The following is a 17,620-nucleotide window of genomic DNA, read 5'->3' on the forward strand; positions in this document are numbered from 1 at the left end:
CTTATCAGGCCTAACCTTGCCACTGCGGCTAGAGAAATGGAATGAATTGTAAATTTATATAGTGCAGCTTATCACCTGTGAGGGTCTCATGGCGCTATCAGGGGTATGGGGGGATTAAGTGATTTGCCCAGCATCACAGGTCGTTGTGCCAGATATTAAATATGTGTTGACATGGGGGGCGGTTGCTCTGACCCTGCGCAACATCCTCTCCCTACATCCCATATTAGTCATTGGTTCTTGTTTTGTATAGCAGCACAGGCCACGAGTAGGTACGCGACTGTGTAAAATCCTGTGTTCTCTTTCCGAAAATGGCAATTTTGTTATGGTTTTCTTTAATAATAATTGACAAATAGTTTAAAAAACTGGAATACTTTGAATAAATGTATTTTTGCATTTGTCTTTTTTATGTATATTCGAAATGAATAAACGTTCCGGCTTGTAACACTTTTCTGGCCTACAGGTACGTGGCCAGCCCTGCCAAGTTTCCCAGGTCCAAGCGTGTTGTGGAGCTCCAGCCCAGGTTTTTTCTGTGAAATCTGTGACTTGTAGTTTTGTTTATTCCATTATAAAACAGAACAACAAGCCCCAGAATTCAGAGGAAAAATACCTGAACTCGAGCAGCGCATCACGCATGGATCAAGTGACAACCCAACCTGCAGCCTGCTAGCTAGCAAGGCACCCCAGAAAATTCGTTCACCGCATTCTTAGATCAACTCCGGCCCGAACCTTCTGACTAGCCGATGCCTCCCAAGAAACCAGAATTTCCAGAAAAACTCACCTACTCAGAGAAACGCCACACAATCTATAGCCAAAATATGTTCCGACCGAAGCTAGCCAAATGAACAAACAAAATGCTGTGGAAATGAGCCTTCTCAGCGTGTCCCCAAGGAGGCTCTGGGACACATCAAGGCCCTCCATGGTGACAGAACACTGGGAGTGGTGTGTCACAGCCACGGTGTGACGCCACAATAGGGCTTGGACAAGCTTGGGGTCCTTGGTGGTGATAACACAACCGTCCTCCATCCGAGCTCAGATGAGCCGGGCCGCTGCTAGGATACCGAGGACTGAGATTATCAGGTTGTGCGCACCGGCCGCTTCCGGTGACGGCACAAACAGCTGCTGGGGGCCCCATTCTCTGCCGCCCTCCCCCCTTCCGGTACAGCCCCCCCCATCTCCCCCGCCCCCGGTCACCAGCCTCCCCTGTGGTCAGGTCAGGCCAGACCCGGTTTCTGCGCCAAGGCCGCGCGTTACTCGCGAGGCCGGTGAGTCAGAGCTGAAGCAGCTGGCCTGGACCCAGAGGAGGGGATTAAAGCAAGTAGCGCTTGGTAAATATTTCAGGAAATTCCCTCTGCGGCACGTCCTGGCGCCGGTCCCTGAACTGTAGCAGAGCTCTCTGCACCCTCTATAAAGAGGCCAGGGAAGGCACCAACTTCTCCTGGGTCTCACTGTTCAGTAGACTAATGCGCCCATTGCAGGGAACAGAGCGGAGCTTATGGTTCCCGGCATTAACACACCGGTGTCCACTTAGCTTTTCATCATTCCGATGTCAATGAAATGAAGCGTAGACAACAACATCTGGTTTATAGTGCCAAAAAGCCTCCAGGTAACATGCGTTACAGAGATGTGTCCATCCTGGAAGAGAAGTACATATTTTCGCCAATTTTCAGAGGCAAATTAAACAAGCATTTGCAATGCAATGGGTCTCGCATTTACTCGACTTAGAACTATTAGCGCTGTAAAGTCCTAACTCGACTTTTATTGCAACAGAAAATGAAAAATAATACAGTTTTACATAAGCAACCCGATTTAAAGTGCCACAAGCGTGAAGGAGCACACAAAATAAAACAGGAGTTCGCTTGCAGTCAAATGTATTGGCAAATGTGCAGCGAGATTGCGCTGTGTATGAAATAAAAAGAAAAAGCAGTCCAGAACCCATGCTAAAAAACATAGCCTTGTATGTTTCGGTAGATGGACGGTGCACTCGAGAATGGCTAAACTCCGGAAAAGGCAGGACGTATGCATGCCTTTCACAAATAAAATCAAGCGATTTTTAAAAGGCAAGCCCACAAACCAATGAAACTGATGAGCATGCCGTGGGCGTGGTTAAAATCCCACAAAGTGATTACAGCAGGCTAGAGCGCTTGCACAGGTGACCCTAAAAACACCCTCCCGAGACTTACTTTCCCTTTTATATAGCTCTAGCCCACCAGACAGCTGCCTGGTAACAATACATCTACTGTAGGATTACCAACAGCCTCCAGGGGCTTACATTGGCTGGCCTTATTGTCATTCTCATTTGCGTGCTTCTTATTCAATGGCTTTCCTTGTCCAACTTACATATGTTCCTCCCCTAGAGCACAACCTCTTTGCCATCACTCCGACTTGGTTTCTATCCTTCCACTGTTCACTTTTAAGGAGCTACTTTTTTATGGCTTCGCACTGCTCACTTTTAGAACGTACTTTTTGTGGCTCAGCACTACCTGGGAGTGTTTTCTAATTTTCCCTCTTCTGTTTCTCCCCCTCCAAATACCCACATCCTGCGCTCCTGTCTCAATCATGTGCGGCAAGCTCTGTTTCGTGTGCTTCTTTCGCTCACCAAACTCCTTTGTGCTCCATGTTGCTTTCTTCTGTACTACTTTTGCCTCCCACCATCCAATGTTCCTTCCCACTTCCCACTGCCACCCCTCTTAACCCTCACCAGCTCAGACATTTTGTTTTAACCTGCTGCCAGGGCCTCCAACATAATAAAGAAGTTAATCGTTATTTCAATTTCACTTTTTTTTTTAATTTGCTGATCCATTTCAGATCAGTTAATAAATAAAACAAATTGTTAGCAGCATCATTTCATAAGTTCACATACATGAAGGTGCTTACCCACCTACAAAATACCTTTTTAATTTATTTATTTTGCTTTTGATCATGCTGAACAGCATCTTGCTGGTGTTGTACAGCTTCACCAAAAAATACTGCTAAAGCTAATAGGTTACACAGGCATCAAGACCTATTGGATTTGTCAATGCTTGTTTTTAATTGTCAGCAGCACAAAGGGTTATCTGATGACATCAGTTCGATTTTGTACTGCGATTATGTCACTTAGCCACCACAATCTTATCTTGGCCTACTGGTTGACACGTTTCAACCCACCCTTGTCCCTTTTGACACCTCTTTCAAAGTCAAACTTTCTCCTCCTTTGTCTTCTCCTGAGTCCCTTCAGCACTTTGATAGTCCATGGTTAAAAAGCTATACAAACATAGTAAACAAATGCAACTGATTTACACAGCGCACGATTGCCTTAAATGCCACTTGTCTATTATACAAGAACTGCCCATTCCAGCATGACCTAGTAACTTCACCTTAAATAGGGGGCTCAAGCTGGCCGAGCTAAGAATGCAGTCTGGGAGCGGCAAGTTACACACAGACTTCAGCAGAGGCTGCGCTTTTACCTACTGAGCGGCTTCCCTGTCTCTTCAGGTCAACCTTTAAGTAGACCTTACTGTGTCTAGATAGTCTATCGATATTCTGAAGAGTTCAAAAGTTTTAATGTACAACATAACCGAATTACAAATTCACAAATAAATATTATGGTCAACAGATGAAAATACCTTACAGAAAGTGTTTACAACTTCGAAGATTCCCTCTCTAGGGTCCCCTATAGATGGTGGGAGCGTTTCTATACCTAGCACTGAGTTATACGTATTTTAGCTCTCTTACCCTCAGACCCTCGATGCCAGAGCTGCTAAAACAGGAACAATCACTCTACAATGTTTTCGACAGTAACGGATGACAAAGATTCTTGTCAGCTTATTGTGGTGTCTTCCGTTCTTTAAAAAAAAATGTTGTGTTTTCTTTTTAAAAGATCTTAAAAGCCCAACCAAACGTGACTGGATACTCTAAAGATGGCGTCCATAGGACCACTTACACAGAAATAATGGACCTGGTATTGAGCTGGCCTTTCTATAGATTTCAAATGAATATCTTCCAGCCCACAGAACTGGTATTGTGTGAAGCCTGTGCTCGATAGCTGTTACCAAAGAATGTCCATGAAGAAACATTTCACATATTTGATATGTACAATACTCCAATTGCGTTCTAAAGAACTTGTTCGCTTTGCAGCCCTGGGTCTGCCTTTAGGCAGGGTTCTGGGCTGCCAGACATATGGTACCTTACATATATTTAGAAAAATATACCCAACAAAAACTAGGAACTAATACCCATCTAAACAAATGAAAAGGAACGAGGGTGGTACTGATATTTCAGAGTGTGCCCCCTACTTCTGCCAGTTTGTCCAGCTTCATGTCATACACACCACGTTACCTCAAATACGATCTCTAAACAGTTTTTTTTATTTACGTGGCATACTAAATTCAAACTACTGATTTTAAATGCCCGCTTCCAAAAGTTGCTGGAACTATGAACTTCCTGAGCCCACCAACCCAACAGGCATGATGGTGCCAAGCGTACCTCTTAACTAAACTACACATTTCTGAACTTCATGTTCTTCTAGGTAGGAACCCTAAGGACTTATCATGTAAATGCTATGATAGGATTTATATAACACGTGGATGTAGATGTGACTTCTGGTCTGTGATTTCCATAGTTTGTAGAACTTGTTGCTTACTATAGATTTCCATGCGAATGAATGATGCTAAGGGGGCTCTCTTTAGTATTTGTAATGTTCATCTACCTTTCTTCAGACATTGTCACACGACTGAATGGTACTAAGAAAGTTCCATATCGATGTTATAGATTGTTCCACTTTCTACAGAAATGCATGCGTAACTGGATATTGCCAAGGAGGGTTCATACTGAAGTTGCAGAATGTTCCACTTTCTATAAATATGGGTGCATGTTTGGATGTTGCAGCGGAGTCTCACAGTGTAGACGTCGTAAAACGTTGCTGTGACTATAGACATGGCCGCATGACTGGATAATTCCAGATAGGTTCCGTGTAGAGACTGCAGAATGTTCCAGTTTCTATAAACTCCTTGGCATCGCCTATTAGGGCGATGCCAATAAGGTTCTACGTTGAGTATGAGGAACGCTTTGCAGTCTTTCTACGCTGGTTTCTAATATGTGGTGCTAGATGAAGCGTAGAGAGCTCGCAACGACAGTGTCTGGAAGAATGAAAATCTACACGTTTTTGCAGGAATCCTCTTTTGTGTAGCACGAGGCCCCGAGGGTATGATGCCTCCGCACATGCGAAGTGTGGCAGCCATGAAGATATAGTCTTGGTTTTTCTGGACGGTTGGTCATTTCAGAACCGCTGTGTGCGAAAAGCAAGCCACGGAGGAAGCAAGGAAACAAGAGAGCGCGAGTTTCCAGTGAAAATATCACATTTCCTGCCGTGCTGTTAGTCATGTTGGTGTTTCCGGCCCAGAAGCTGTGAACCACCCCCCTGCAAACCCCCAAAAACCGCAGTGCCAGGATGTACCAAGCTCCCTGCTGCGTTTAAACAACACATACCCCGATAAGGACCGGAGACACACACACCATCACAGACCCTCCGCTTCAGGAGAGGAATGGGGGGGCCTCAAAGCTGCCATGAGTCATGCCAACCTCGTGGTACGTGGCATAACAGGTGTATTTCACCTCAGAGTGCCTTGAAGGGTTTTTACATCATTGATAATTCACTCTAGGATTTTACACACAGCGCTGCCAGTGCATCTCAATCCAGCCCCTTAGCACCATCTGCTACTCCAGTCCTGGGGCACACACAATGCTCTGCCAGTGAGTGCGCCTCAGTCCTCACTCGCAGCACCGGGTACTATTCAATTGAAGGCACCTGCACACAGCTCTCAGTGCGCCTCAGTCCTCACTCGCAGCACCGAGTACTGTTCAAATTAAGGCACCTGCATATAGCTCTCAGTGCGCCTCAGTCCTGACTCGCAGCACCGAGTACTGTTCAAATGAAGGCACCTGCACGCAGCTCTCAGTGCGCCTCAGTCCTCACTCGCAGCACCGAGTACTGTTCAAATGAAGGCACCTGCACACAGCTCTCAGTGCGCCTCAATCCTCACTCGCAGCACCGAGTACTATTCAATTGAAGGCACCTGAACACAGCTCTCAGTGCGCCTCAGTCCTGACTCGCAGCACCGAGTACTATTCCAGTGCAGAACCTACACACAGTTCAGCTCATGCAGCTCAACCCCTATCATTTCTTGTGCCACAGACCTTTCCCCCAAAGCCACCAGTTTGTTTTCTGCTGTTTTCACAGCAGAAGTTTTAGCTCAGAAAGGATTTCCGCTGTGTCACAATAAATACCGGATCCTCACCAGGACCCTCCTTTTCGAAGCAGGCTAGCTCGTATCCTAAAATACGGATGTTTAAGCTTCTCTCTGCAGAAATCTCATCAGATGAGCAGCGTATCAACACTGCGGAAGCGTCTTCGACAGGGCACGTCTCAGCACCTCTCTTGTGAAGGACGTCCCTGCCCCTTATTTAAGCAGGGTGTCTCAGCCCCTCTGCATGAATCTGTACTGATGAGCGGGACAGCAGGACATCTCTTAGCCTCTGATGAGCAGGGCATCTCTGCCTCTCTGATGAGCAGGGCATCTCTGCCTCTCTAATGAGTAGGGTATCTCTGTCCCTCTCCATGAATCCGTTCTAATGAGAAGGGGCATCTCAGCCCCCATGAATGAATCTAAGCTAATAAGGAGGGCATCTCAGCCCCTAGGCATAAGTCTATGCTAATGAGCAGGGCATCTCACTCCCTCCCTCTGCATATTATTATATAATACATGGGAGTCTGTAATACCTATATAAATGCACATCTCTAATTTCATTATAATCAGCGACTAGTGACACACTGTTGTCAGAATTTGGCTATTATAAATTATTACAGTCAAATTATTTTGTCACAATGCCTGCTTCAAGAGCTAGCAGTCGAGGTGAAATGCAGGTCAGGTCACTAAGCACAAATGGAGCAGTTGTTTAAAGCAACTAAAACTGAACATTGCTTTTCTTCTGCTGTATTTTATTAGCTTACAATGACAATAACAGAGAATGTTTTTGCATTCCTTAGATAGAGGAATGCTAGAATCTTTAAGCACAATTCTGCACATTCTAAACTACTGCAGATTAAAAAAAAAAATTGACTTGTATTTAACTGTTTCTAATATCTCTTTGCAACAAATATCTAACAGGTTTTTGATGTGTTTAATTTGCACTAAAAGTTTCATTTTATTTTTCATGTTTGCAAACATGCTCACTCTTTCATAGGAAAGAACTACACAAAAAGATTTTAGGAGGTTTTGGGGAAAAATGATGGTGTGACCATATATTGCATGGGACAAAGTATCCCCTCCCCCCCACACACACATTACAAGGATATTGCAAGACACCTCAAAGTTCCATAACTTTATATAACAAGCATTTGCAATGCAAAAGGTCTTGCATTTTCTTGAGTTAGAGCTATTGGCATTGTAAATTCATTACTGGACTTTTCTTTCCACATAAATTGGTCAACCCTGTCTCATAATTTCGTCTTTTCCTGCCATATAATTCCAGTGGCCCAGCATTTACCTTAAGCACTTCCATTTACCTTCTTCCTCTATCTTAAAACATATACAATTATCATATAAACCTTTATCAGAAATAAACTTAGGCATTAGAGCGTAATGCTCAAAACACCATAAAAAAATAATTTGGGACAAATTGGAGGGAAAAAGGAAAGGCGGAGTCAAGAGTAAAGATGGAGAGGGCAAGTGGCGTAGTAATGGTGTAAAGGGCCCTGGAGTAAGAAGGGAAAATGGTTGACTGTAATTTCGGTAGGAAAATACAACAGTAATTAAAGTTGAGTGAGGTCCGTAGGTCTCTGGGCCCTGGTACCACTGCACCTGTTGCTCCATTGATAACTAGGCCTCAGGAGAGAAAGCTGATGGGCAGAAAAACAGAAGAAAAAGGAATATAACAGACAAAAGGAAGAAAGAGAAGAGATTGCACAGAAAAGAAAGAAGTGAAAGAAAGAATGACAAAATGAAAGCACAACTAAGAGAAGAAATTGACCAAATGTGTGAGACAAAATAAAAAAGGGAAGAAAGCTAGCGAATGAAAGATAAAGAGGAAAACAAAATGAAAGAAGTGTGAAAAGAAACAGAAAAATGAACATCACAGAAAAAAAGAGAGATGGTGAGAGAAACCAGCAGCGAACGAACCAGAGCATGTATGTACTGACACATTTTCCAGAGACACAGAATGGGGAAACCACTTTGACACTTCGGGTCCCGACAAGTAACTTGTGGCTTCCACATACAGATGGGAAAATGAGGGATTTATAGAAAAACGTGAATTGACAGATAAAGATAAGAAAAATACCAGAAAGAGGAAGGAAGAAAGAGATTTAAAAAAAAGTGGACGCATACCAAGTTAAAGGAAAGAGCAAATAAAAAAAAAAGAAAGAATGAAGGGAAGGAAGGAAGCGAAAAAATGATGAAAGAATGAACGACGGATGAAGAAAAAAAGAGAGGAGCGAAACAAGGAAAGAAATAACCATGTTTTTGTGAGTTTGAAAGAGGAGGTAGCAAGAAGAAGAGGGAAATAAAACAGGGAGAGGAGTAGAAAAAGACAGTTGAAAGAAAGAGAGAATGTGGATTTTAGGAGCTGGAAAGAGAAAAGTGGGGGAGAAAGAAAATATAGAAATAAACAGAGTAAAGGAAAGAACAGAGTGAGATAGGTGAAACAGACCCTCCCAAATAAAGATGGAAGCCAATAATACATTTAATTGGCTCCCCCACATCCTCAAACAGTAGTCAAAGTGCAGAACAGGAGGCACCGCAAAACAGCAGGAGATGCATTAGTAGAGTTGTATGTGAATCCCAATACAGCAATATTGGGGCGCTTCAGATCAGGATTGGGGGAATAGACAGAGCTGTGTTCCGGCTCAGTGCTGGAATAATAGAAAGGCAGCGAGTGATGAATGAGAAACGGAGCCCCGTGTAATTCCTAGTATTGGAATAATGGGGCGCTGCAGGTTAGGGTTGAGGTGCACTGACAGAGTTGTATGTGGGCGGCGGTACTGGAATAGTAATGGGCACACAAGGTCATAAGTGAGGTATGTTAATGGAGCTATGTGTGGAACCTAGTATTGGCCTGCTAGTGTTGCCAAGTGTTTGCCTGGAGGTGCCCTGGTGAAGCTGCGAGTGGGGCCCAGCATGGGAGTGGCATTCCCTCAGAACCACAGAAGGGAGGAATCCTGAGAAGAAATGTGCACTGAGTGTTAGAATTGATGGATTCTGGCAGAGCTGTGGTGGTTCCCATCAACAGTGGTGTTGGATGTTAGACTTGAGGTGCACTGGATGAGCTGTGTTTTGCCCTTTTAGGTCCAGTATTGGCTTGGCAGTGAGACTGAATATTAGAATTGAGCTGCTGTAATGGAACTGTATGCGAGCGGGGTCCCACTATAGGAAAGAAAGTGACCTTGCCAGGATAGAACTGAGGTCCACTGATGGCGATACGCCCGAGGTCCAGGTACTGGCGCAGCAGAGTGTACTGACTGGAAGAACAGAGGTGCTCTGGCAGACTGTGCGTGTGTGGGGTTCCTGGCACTGGCATGGCTGAGGGCTTGGAGTGTGTGTGAACTGGGGTGCACTAATGGAGCTGTGCCCGAGGTCCCAGTATTGGAGCAGCCGAATGTACCGATTGTAAGAACTGGGGTTCTCTGGCAGACAGCACGTGTAGGGTTCCAGGCACTGGCATGGCTGAGTGCCTGGAGTGTGTGAACTGAGGTGCACTGATGGAGCTGTGCCCGAAGTCCAAGTACTGGAGCAGCAGAGTGTACTCACTGGAAGAACAGAGGCGCTCTGGAAGACAGCGTGTGTGTGGTTACTGGCACGGCTGAGGGGTTTGAGTGTGTGAACTGAGGGGCACTGAGAGCTGCGAGTAGGATCCTAGTATGGAGCAGAAGTGGGCACTGTCTTGAAGGATTGCAGAGCCCTGGTAGAGCTGGGTGCCTAGGCTATAAGCAATTACAAGAGATCCTCCGCCCTTGCTCTCAGTACCCCAGAGCACGCACACTTGGTGTAGAAAATCCAAACCAAGGAAGGGTGGGAGCCAGGCAGCTGAAAGAGGGTGCAAACAGCCCACAAAGACCAAATGTGATTTATAGCCTTGTTTACAGCTCAGAGCAAGAATGTTCTGCAAATAAAAGGGAAGCTTCCCTAGACAGGAGCAGGAAACAAAGTTTAAAAAAAAGTATCCTTCAGAACAGATAAACAGGACAAATCGTAATTATACAGTAGTTGGTGTAGGAGGCTGGACTGGCTTGTAGTGGGTACCAAGGGGTACTTACACCTTGCACCAGGCCCAGGTATCCCTTATTAGTGTAGAGGGGTGTTTAGCAGCTTAGGCTGATAGAAAAGGTAGCTTAGCAGAGCAGCTGAGGCTGAACTAGGAGACGAGTGAAGCTCCTACAGTACCACTAGTGTCATATGCACAATATCATAAGAAAACACAATACACAGATATACTAAAAATAAAGATACTTTATTTTTATGACAATATGCCAAAGTATCTCAGTGAGTACCCTCAGTATGAGGATAGCAAATATACACAAGATATATGTACACAATACCAAAATATGCAGTAATAGCAATAGAAAACAGTGCAAACAAAGTATAGTCACAATAGAATGCAATGGGGGCACATAGGGATAGGGGCAACACAAACCATATACTCTAGAAGTGGAATGCGAACCACGAATGGACCCCAAACCTATGTGACCTTGTAGAGGGTCGCTGGGACTGTAAGAAAATAGTGAGGGTCAGAAAAATAGCCCACCCCAAGACCCTGAAAAGTGGGTGCAAAGTGCACCTAAGTTCCCCAAAGAGCACAGAAGTCGTGATAGGGGAATTCTGCAAGGAAGACCAACACCAGCAATGCAACAACAATGGATTTCCTGACGAGAGTACCTGTGGAACAAGGGGACCAAGTCCAAAAGTCACGATCAAGTCGGGAGTGGGCAGATGCCCAGGAAATGCCGGCTGTGGGTGCAAAGAAGCTGCCACCGGATGGTAGAAGCTGTGGATTCTGCAAGAACGACAAGGGCTGGAAACTTCCCCTTTGGAGGATGGATGTCCCACGTCGTGAAGAGTCGTGCAGAGGTGTTTCCGTGCAGAAAGACCGCAAACAAGCCTTGCTAGCTGCAAGGGTCGCGGTTAGGGTTTTTGGATGCTGCTGTGGCCCAGGAGGGACCAGGATGTCGCCAATTGCGTGAGGGGAGAGAGGGGGCGACCAGCAAGACAAGGAGCCCTCTCAGAAGCAAGCAGCACCTACAGAAGTGCCGGAACAGGCACTACGAAGTGGAGTGAACCGGAGCTCACCCAAAGTCACAAAAGAGGGTCCCACGACGCCGGAGGACAACTCAGGAGGTCGTGCACTGCAGGTTAGAGTGCCAGGGACCCAGGCTTGGCTGTGCACAAAGGAAATCCTGGAAGAGTGCACAGGAGCCGGAGTAGCTGCAAAACACGCGGTTCCAAGCAATGCAGTCTAGCGTGGGGAGGCAAGGACTTACCTCCACCAAACTTGGACTGAAGAGTCACTGGACTGTGGGAGTCACTTGGACAGAGTTGCTGAGTTCAAGGGACCTCGCTCGTCGTGCTGAGAGGAGACCCAGAGGACCGGTGATGCAGTTCTTTGGTACCTGCGGTTGCAGGGGGAAGATTCCGTTGACCCACGGGAGATTTCTTCGGAGCTTCTAGTGCAGAGAGGAGGCAGACTACCCCCACAGCATGCACCACCAGGAAAACAGTCGAGAAGGCGGCAGGATCAGCGTTACAGGGTCGCAGTAATCGTCTTTGCTACTTTGTTGCAGTTTTGCAGGCTTCCAGCGCGGTCAGCAGTCGATTCCTTGGCAGAAGGTGAAGAGAGAGATGCAGAGGAACTCTGATGAGCTCTTGCATTCGTTATCTAAGGAATTCCCCAAAGCAGAGACCCTAAATAGCCAGAAAAGGAGGTTTGGCTACTTAGGAGAGAGGGTAGGCTAGCAACACCTGAAGGAGCCTATCAGGAGTCTCTGACGTCACCTGCTGGCAATGGCCACTCAGAGCAGTCCAGTGTGCCAGCAGCACCTCTGTTTCCAAGATGGCAGAGGTCTGGAGCACACTGGAGAAGCTCTGGGCACCTCCCAGGGGAGGTGCAGGTCAGGGGAGTGGTCACTCCCCTTTCCTTTGTCCAGTTTCGCGCCAGAGCAGGGCTGGGGGATCCCTGAACCGGTGCAGACTGGCTTATGCAAAGATGGGCACCATCTGCGCCCATCAAAGCATTTCCAGAGGCTGGGGGAGGCTACTCCTCCCCAGCCCTGACACCTTTTTCCAAAGGGAGAGGGTGTAACACACCCTCTCTCTGAGGAAGTCCTTTGTTCTGCCTTCCTGGGCCAAGCCTGGCTGGACCCCAGGAGGGCAGAAACCTGTCTGAGGGGATTGGGGTGACAATTCCATGATCTTAGACATGTTACATGGCCATGTTCGGAGTTACCATTGTGACGCTATACATATGTCGTGACATATGTATAGTGCACGCGTGTAATGGTGTCCCCGCACTCACAAAGTCCGGGGAATTTGCCCTGAACAATGTGGGAGCACCTTGGCTAGTGCCAGGGTGCCCACACACTAAGTAACTTAGCACCCAACCTTTACCAGGTAAAGGTTAGACATATAGGTGACTTATAAGTTACTTAAGTGCAGTGGTAAATGGCTGTGAAATAACGTGGACGCTATTTCACTCAGGCTGCACTGGCAGGCCTGTGTAAGAATCGTCAGATCTCCCTATGGGTGGCACAAGAAATGCTGCTGCCCTTAGGGATCTCCTGGAACCCCAATACCCTGGGTACCTCAGGACCATATACTAGGGAATTATAAGGGTGTTCCAGTATGCCAATGTAAATTGGTGAAATTGGTCACTAGCCTGGTAATGACAATTTGGAAAGAGAATGAGAGAGCATAACCACTGAGGTTCTGGATAGCAGAGCCTCAGTGAGACAGTTAGTCATAACACAGGTAACACATACAGGGCACACTTATGAGCACTGGGGCCCTGGCTGGCAGGGTCCCAGTGATACATACAACTAAAACAACATATATACAGTGAAATATGGGGGTAACATGCCAGGCAAGATGGTACTTTCCTACACCCCCCCCCCCCAAACGAAGGACAATAAGACTAGCCATGACCTGATGAGTCTTCATTGTCTAAGTGGAAATATCTGGAGAGTCCATCTGCATTGGAGTGGGTACTCCCAGGTCTATGTTCCACTGTATAGTCCATTCCCTGTAGGGATATGGACCACCTCAACAATTTAGGGTTTCTACCTTTCATTTGTTTTAGCCAAAGTAGAGGTTTGTGGTCTGTCTGAGCAATGAAGTGAGTGCCAAACAGGTATGGCCCTAACTTCTTCAGTGCCCAGACCACAGCAAAGGCCTCCCTCTCTATGGCAGACCAACGCTTTTCTCTAGGGGTCAACCTCCTGCTGATAAAAGCAACAGGTTGATCCTGGCCCTCAGAATTAAGTTGTGATAAGACTGCCCCTACCCCTAATTCAGATGCATCAGTTTGGACAATGCATTTTTTGGAGTAACAGGGGCTTTTCAGGACAGGTGCAGAGCACATGGCCTGTTTCAGCTCCTCAAAAGCTTTCTGACAGTTTGCTGTCCATAATACCTTTTTAGGCATTTTCTTAGATGTGAGGTCATTAAGAGGGGCTGCAATGGAGCCATAGTTCTTTATGAACCTCCTGTAGTACCCAGTGAGGTCTAAAAAGGCTCTCACCTGAGTCTGAGTTGTAGGGGGAACCCAATCTATAATAGTTTGGATTTTCCCCTGAAGTGGTGCAATCTGTTCTCCTCCTACGAGGTGTCCCAGATAAACAACTTTCCCCTGCCCTATCTGGCACTTTGAAGCCTTGATAGTGAGGCCTGCCTTCTGCAGGGCCTCTACAACTTTCCATAGGTGGACCAGGTGATCATCCCAGCTGGAGCTAAAGACAGCTATATCATCTAGATATGCTGCACTAAAAGCTTCCAGCCCTTGCAGGACTGTGTTCACCAAACTTTGAAAAGTGGCAGGTGCATTTTTCAATCCAAAAGGCATTACTGTGAATTGGTAATGGCCTCCAATGGTTGAAAATGCAGTTTTTGCTTTTGCATCCTCTGATAACTTGATCTGCCAATACCCTGCAGTCAAATCAAAGGTGCTTAGATACTTGGCAGATGCCAGTGTATCTATTAGCTCATCTGCCCTGGGTATAGGGTGAGCATCAGTTTTGGTTACCTGGTTGAGACCTCTGTAGTCAACACAAAATCTAATTTCCCTTTTACCATCTTTGGAATGAGGTTTTGGTACAAGTACCACAGGAGAGGCCCATGGACTTTCAGAGTGCTCAACCACTCCCAGTTCAAGCATTTTCTGCACCTCTTGTTTTATGCAGTCTCTGACATGGCCAGGCTGCCTATAGATCTTACTTTTGACAGGCAAGCTGTCTCCAGTATCTATAGTGTGCTCACACCAAGAAGTGGTGCCTGGCACAGTAGAAAAGAGTTCAGAAAACTGACCCAGGAGATTTATGCAGTGGTCTTTCTGCTCAGCAGTAAGACAATCTGCTAGTACTACTCCTTCCACTAGAGCATCTTGTTCTGTGGAAGAGAAGAGATCAGGGAGAGGGTCACTCTCTTCTTCCTGTCCCTCATCTGTTGCCATGAGCAGGGTGAGATCAGCCCTGTCATAGTAGGGTTTCAGGCGATTGACATGGAGCACCCTAAGGGGACTCCTGGCAGTGCCTAAGTCAACTAAGTAGGTGACTTCACCCTTTTTCTCAACAATAATGTGGGGTCCACTCCATTTGTCTTGGAGTGCTCTTGGGGCCACAGGCTCCAAGACCCACACTTTCTGCCCTGGTTGGTACTGAACCAAAACAGCCTTCTGGTCATGCCCTTGCTTTTGGAGCTCTTGGCTGGCCTGAAGGTTTTTACTGGCCTTTTTCATATACTCAGCCATCCTAGATCTTAGGCCAAGTACATAGTCCACTATGTCTTGCTTTGGAGCTTTTAAAGGTTGTTCCCAACCCTCCTTTACAAGTGTTAGAGGACCTCTTACAGGGTGTCCAAATAGGAGTTCAAAGGGGCTGAAGCCCACTCCTTTTTGGGGTACCTCCCTGTAAGCAAAAAGGAGGCAAGGTAACAGGACATCCCATCTCCTGCGGAGTTTATCAGGGAGTCCCATTATCATTCCTCTGAGAGTTTTATTAAACCTCTCAACCAGTCCATTTGTTTGTGGATGATAGGTTGTGGTGAACTTGTATGTCACACCACATTCCTTCCACATGGCCTTTAAGTAAGCAGACATGAAATTGCTTCCCCTGTCTGATACCACCTCTTTTGGGAAGCCCACCCTGGAAAAGATTCCCAGGAGGGCCTTTGCCACTGCAGGAGCTGTAGTGGTCCTTAGAGGAATTGCTTCAGGATATCTGGTGGCATGGTCCACTACCAACAAGATAAACCTATTGCCTGAAGCAGTAGGAGGGTCAAGGGGGCCAACTATGTCAACCCCTACCCTTTCAAAGGGAACCCCAACCACAGGCAGTGGAATAAGGGGTGCCTTTGGAGTGCCACCTGTCTTGCACTGGCTTGACAGGTTTCACAGGACTTACAAAATTCCTTTGTGTCCTCTGACATTCTAGGCCAATGAAACAAGGGAACAAGCCTGTCCCAAGTTTTCATTTGCCCCAAATGTCCAGTTAAGGGAATGTCGTGGGCTAGAGTTAGGAGGAACTTTCTGTATTCCTGAGGAATCACCAATCTCCTGGCAGCTCCAGGTTTGGGATCCCTTGCTTCAGTATACAAAAGGTTATCCTCCCAGTAAACTCTGTGAGAGTCACTGACATCCCCATTTGCTTGTTTGACAGCTTGCTGCCTTAGACCCTCTAGTGTGGGACAGGTATGCTGTGCCACACTCAGCTCCTCCCTGGCAGGCCCCCCTTCACCCAAAAGCTCAGCAGTGTCTGCTTCCAGCTCCTCTGGTGTAGGTTCTGCACAGGGTGGAAATTCTTCTTCCTCAGAAGTTGAATCCACTGTAGAGGGAGGGATAGTAGGAAGTGCTTTACTTCTACTAGCCCTAGCTTTAGGGAGCACTTGGTCCATTGTTCCAGGATCCAAGTCACCCTGTCCTTTTTGCTTTTTGGCCTGAGCCCTGGTCAAAGCAAAAATATGCCCTGGAATGCCCAGCATTGCTGCATGAGCCTCAAACTCCACTTCTGCCCAAGCTGATGTATCTAAATCGTTCCCTAGTAGACAGTCTACAGGTAAATCTGAGGCAACCACAAGTTTCTTTGGACCAGTAACCCCCCCCCCAGTTGAGATTCACAACAGCCATGGTGTGGCTAAGAGTGTTGTTATGAGCATCGGTTACTTGGTACTGGTGACCAAGTAGGTGTTATTCAGGGTGAACCAGTTTCTCTATTACCATGGTAACACTGGCACCTGTGTCCCTGTAGGCCTGAACCTCAACACCATTTATTAGGGGAAGTTGCTTGTACTTATCCATATTAAGGGGACAAGCAACCAAGGTGGCCAAATCAATGGCCCCCTCAGAGACTAACACACCCTCTGTGGTCTCCCTACCAAGACAAACCCCAACTAAATTACCAAAAGTGAGCCCAGCTACTCCCTTGGATTGGCTATTAGTAGGTTTGCTCCCACCACCACTGCTATTACTAGGGGCACTAGGTGTAGCAGCAGGGGTTGTAGTGGTAGGAGGCTTGGTGCTTTTCTTTGGACAACTGGGATCAGTTGTCCAATGGCCTTTTATTTTACATCAATAGCACCATGGTTTATTTTCTTTGTTTTGATTTGAAGAGGATTTGGGCCCACCACACCCACCAGTGTTTTTGTGGGCCTGATGAAGACTCATTTTTAGATTTGTCCCCACCCTTGTCAGAAGACTTACCATCTTCTTACAGGATTCTTCTTGCCATCCTTGTCACCCCCTGTATGAACATTTCTGTTCACCCTTGTTCTGACCCATTTGTCTGCCTTCTTTCCCAATTCTTGGGGAGAGGTCAGATCAGAGTCTACCAGGTACTGGTGTAACAAATCAGACAAACAATTATTAAGAATATGCTCTCTCAGGATTAAGTTATACAGGCTTTCATAGTCAGAAACTTTACTGCCATGTAACCACCCCTCCAAGGCCTTCACTGAATGGTCAACAAAGTCTACCCAGTCTTGTGAAGACTCCTTTTTGGTTTCTCTGAACTTGATCCTGTACTGTTCAGTGGTTAAGCCATAACCATCAAGGAGTGCATTCTTAAGAACTGTAAAATTATTGGCATCACTTTCTTTAACAGTAAGGAGCCTATCCCTACCCTTTCCACTGAAAGATAGCCATAGGATAGCAGCACACTGCCTTTGAGGGACCTCCTGTACAACACAGGCCCTCTCAAGTGCAGCAAACCACTTGTTAATGTCATCCCCCTCCTTTTAAGGGGGAACTATATTGTGCAGATTCCTAGAATCATGCTCTTTTGCAGGATGACTATTTGGAATACTGCTGCTGCCACTATGGGGTCCTAACCCCAACCTCTGTCTTTCTTTTTCTAAATCAAAGGACTGCCTATCTAAATCCAGCTGTTGCTTCT

At 46.4% G+C, this 17,620-nt stretch overlaps 1 protein-coding gene across 3 annotated transcripts in view; it reads right to left on the reverse strand.

The window, feature by feature from the left end:
* The window catches only part of ESYT1 (extended synaptotagmin 1), a 420,895-nt gene that overhangs the window by 372,849 nt on the left and 30,426 nt on the right, over positions 1 to 17,620 (reverse strand). Inside the window, exon 1 of one of the 3 annotated variants that reach the window (XM_069230579.1) lies at positions 779 to 798. The exons of the other annotated variants lie outside the window; for them this stretch is intronic. The gene's annotated coding sequence lies outside the window, so the exon portion shown is untranslated. Of the gene's footprint in view, positions 1 to 778; positions 799 to 17,620 lie in introns of those variants that run through there. 3 annotated transcript variants of the gene reach the window in all.

This window comes from Pleurodeles waltl, chromosome 4_2 (assembly GCF_031143425.1).
Source record: "Pleurodeles waltl isolate 20211129_DDA chromosome 4_2, aPleWal1.hap1.20221129, whole genome shotgun sequence".
Taxonomy (NCBI): domain Eukaryota; kingdom Metazoa; phylum Chordata; class Amphibia; order Caudata; family Salamandridae; genus Pleurodeles; species Pleurodeles waltl.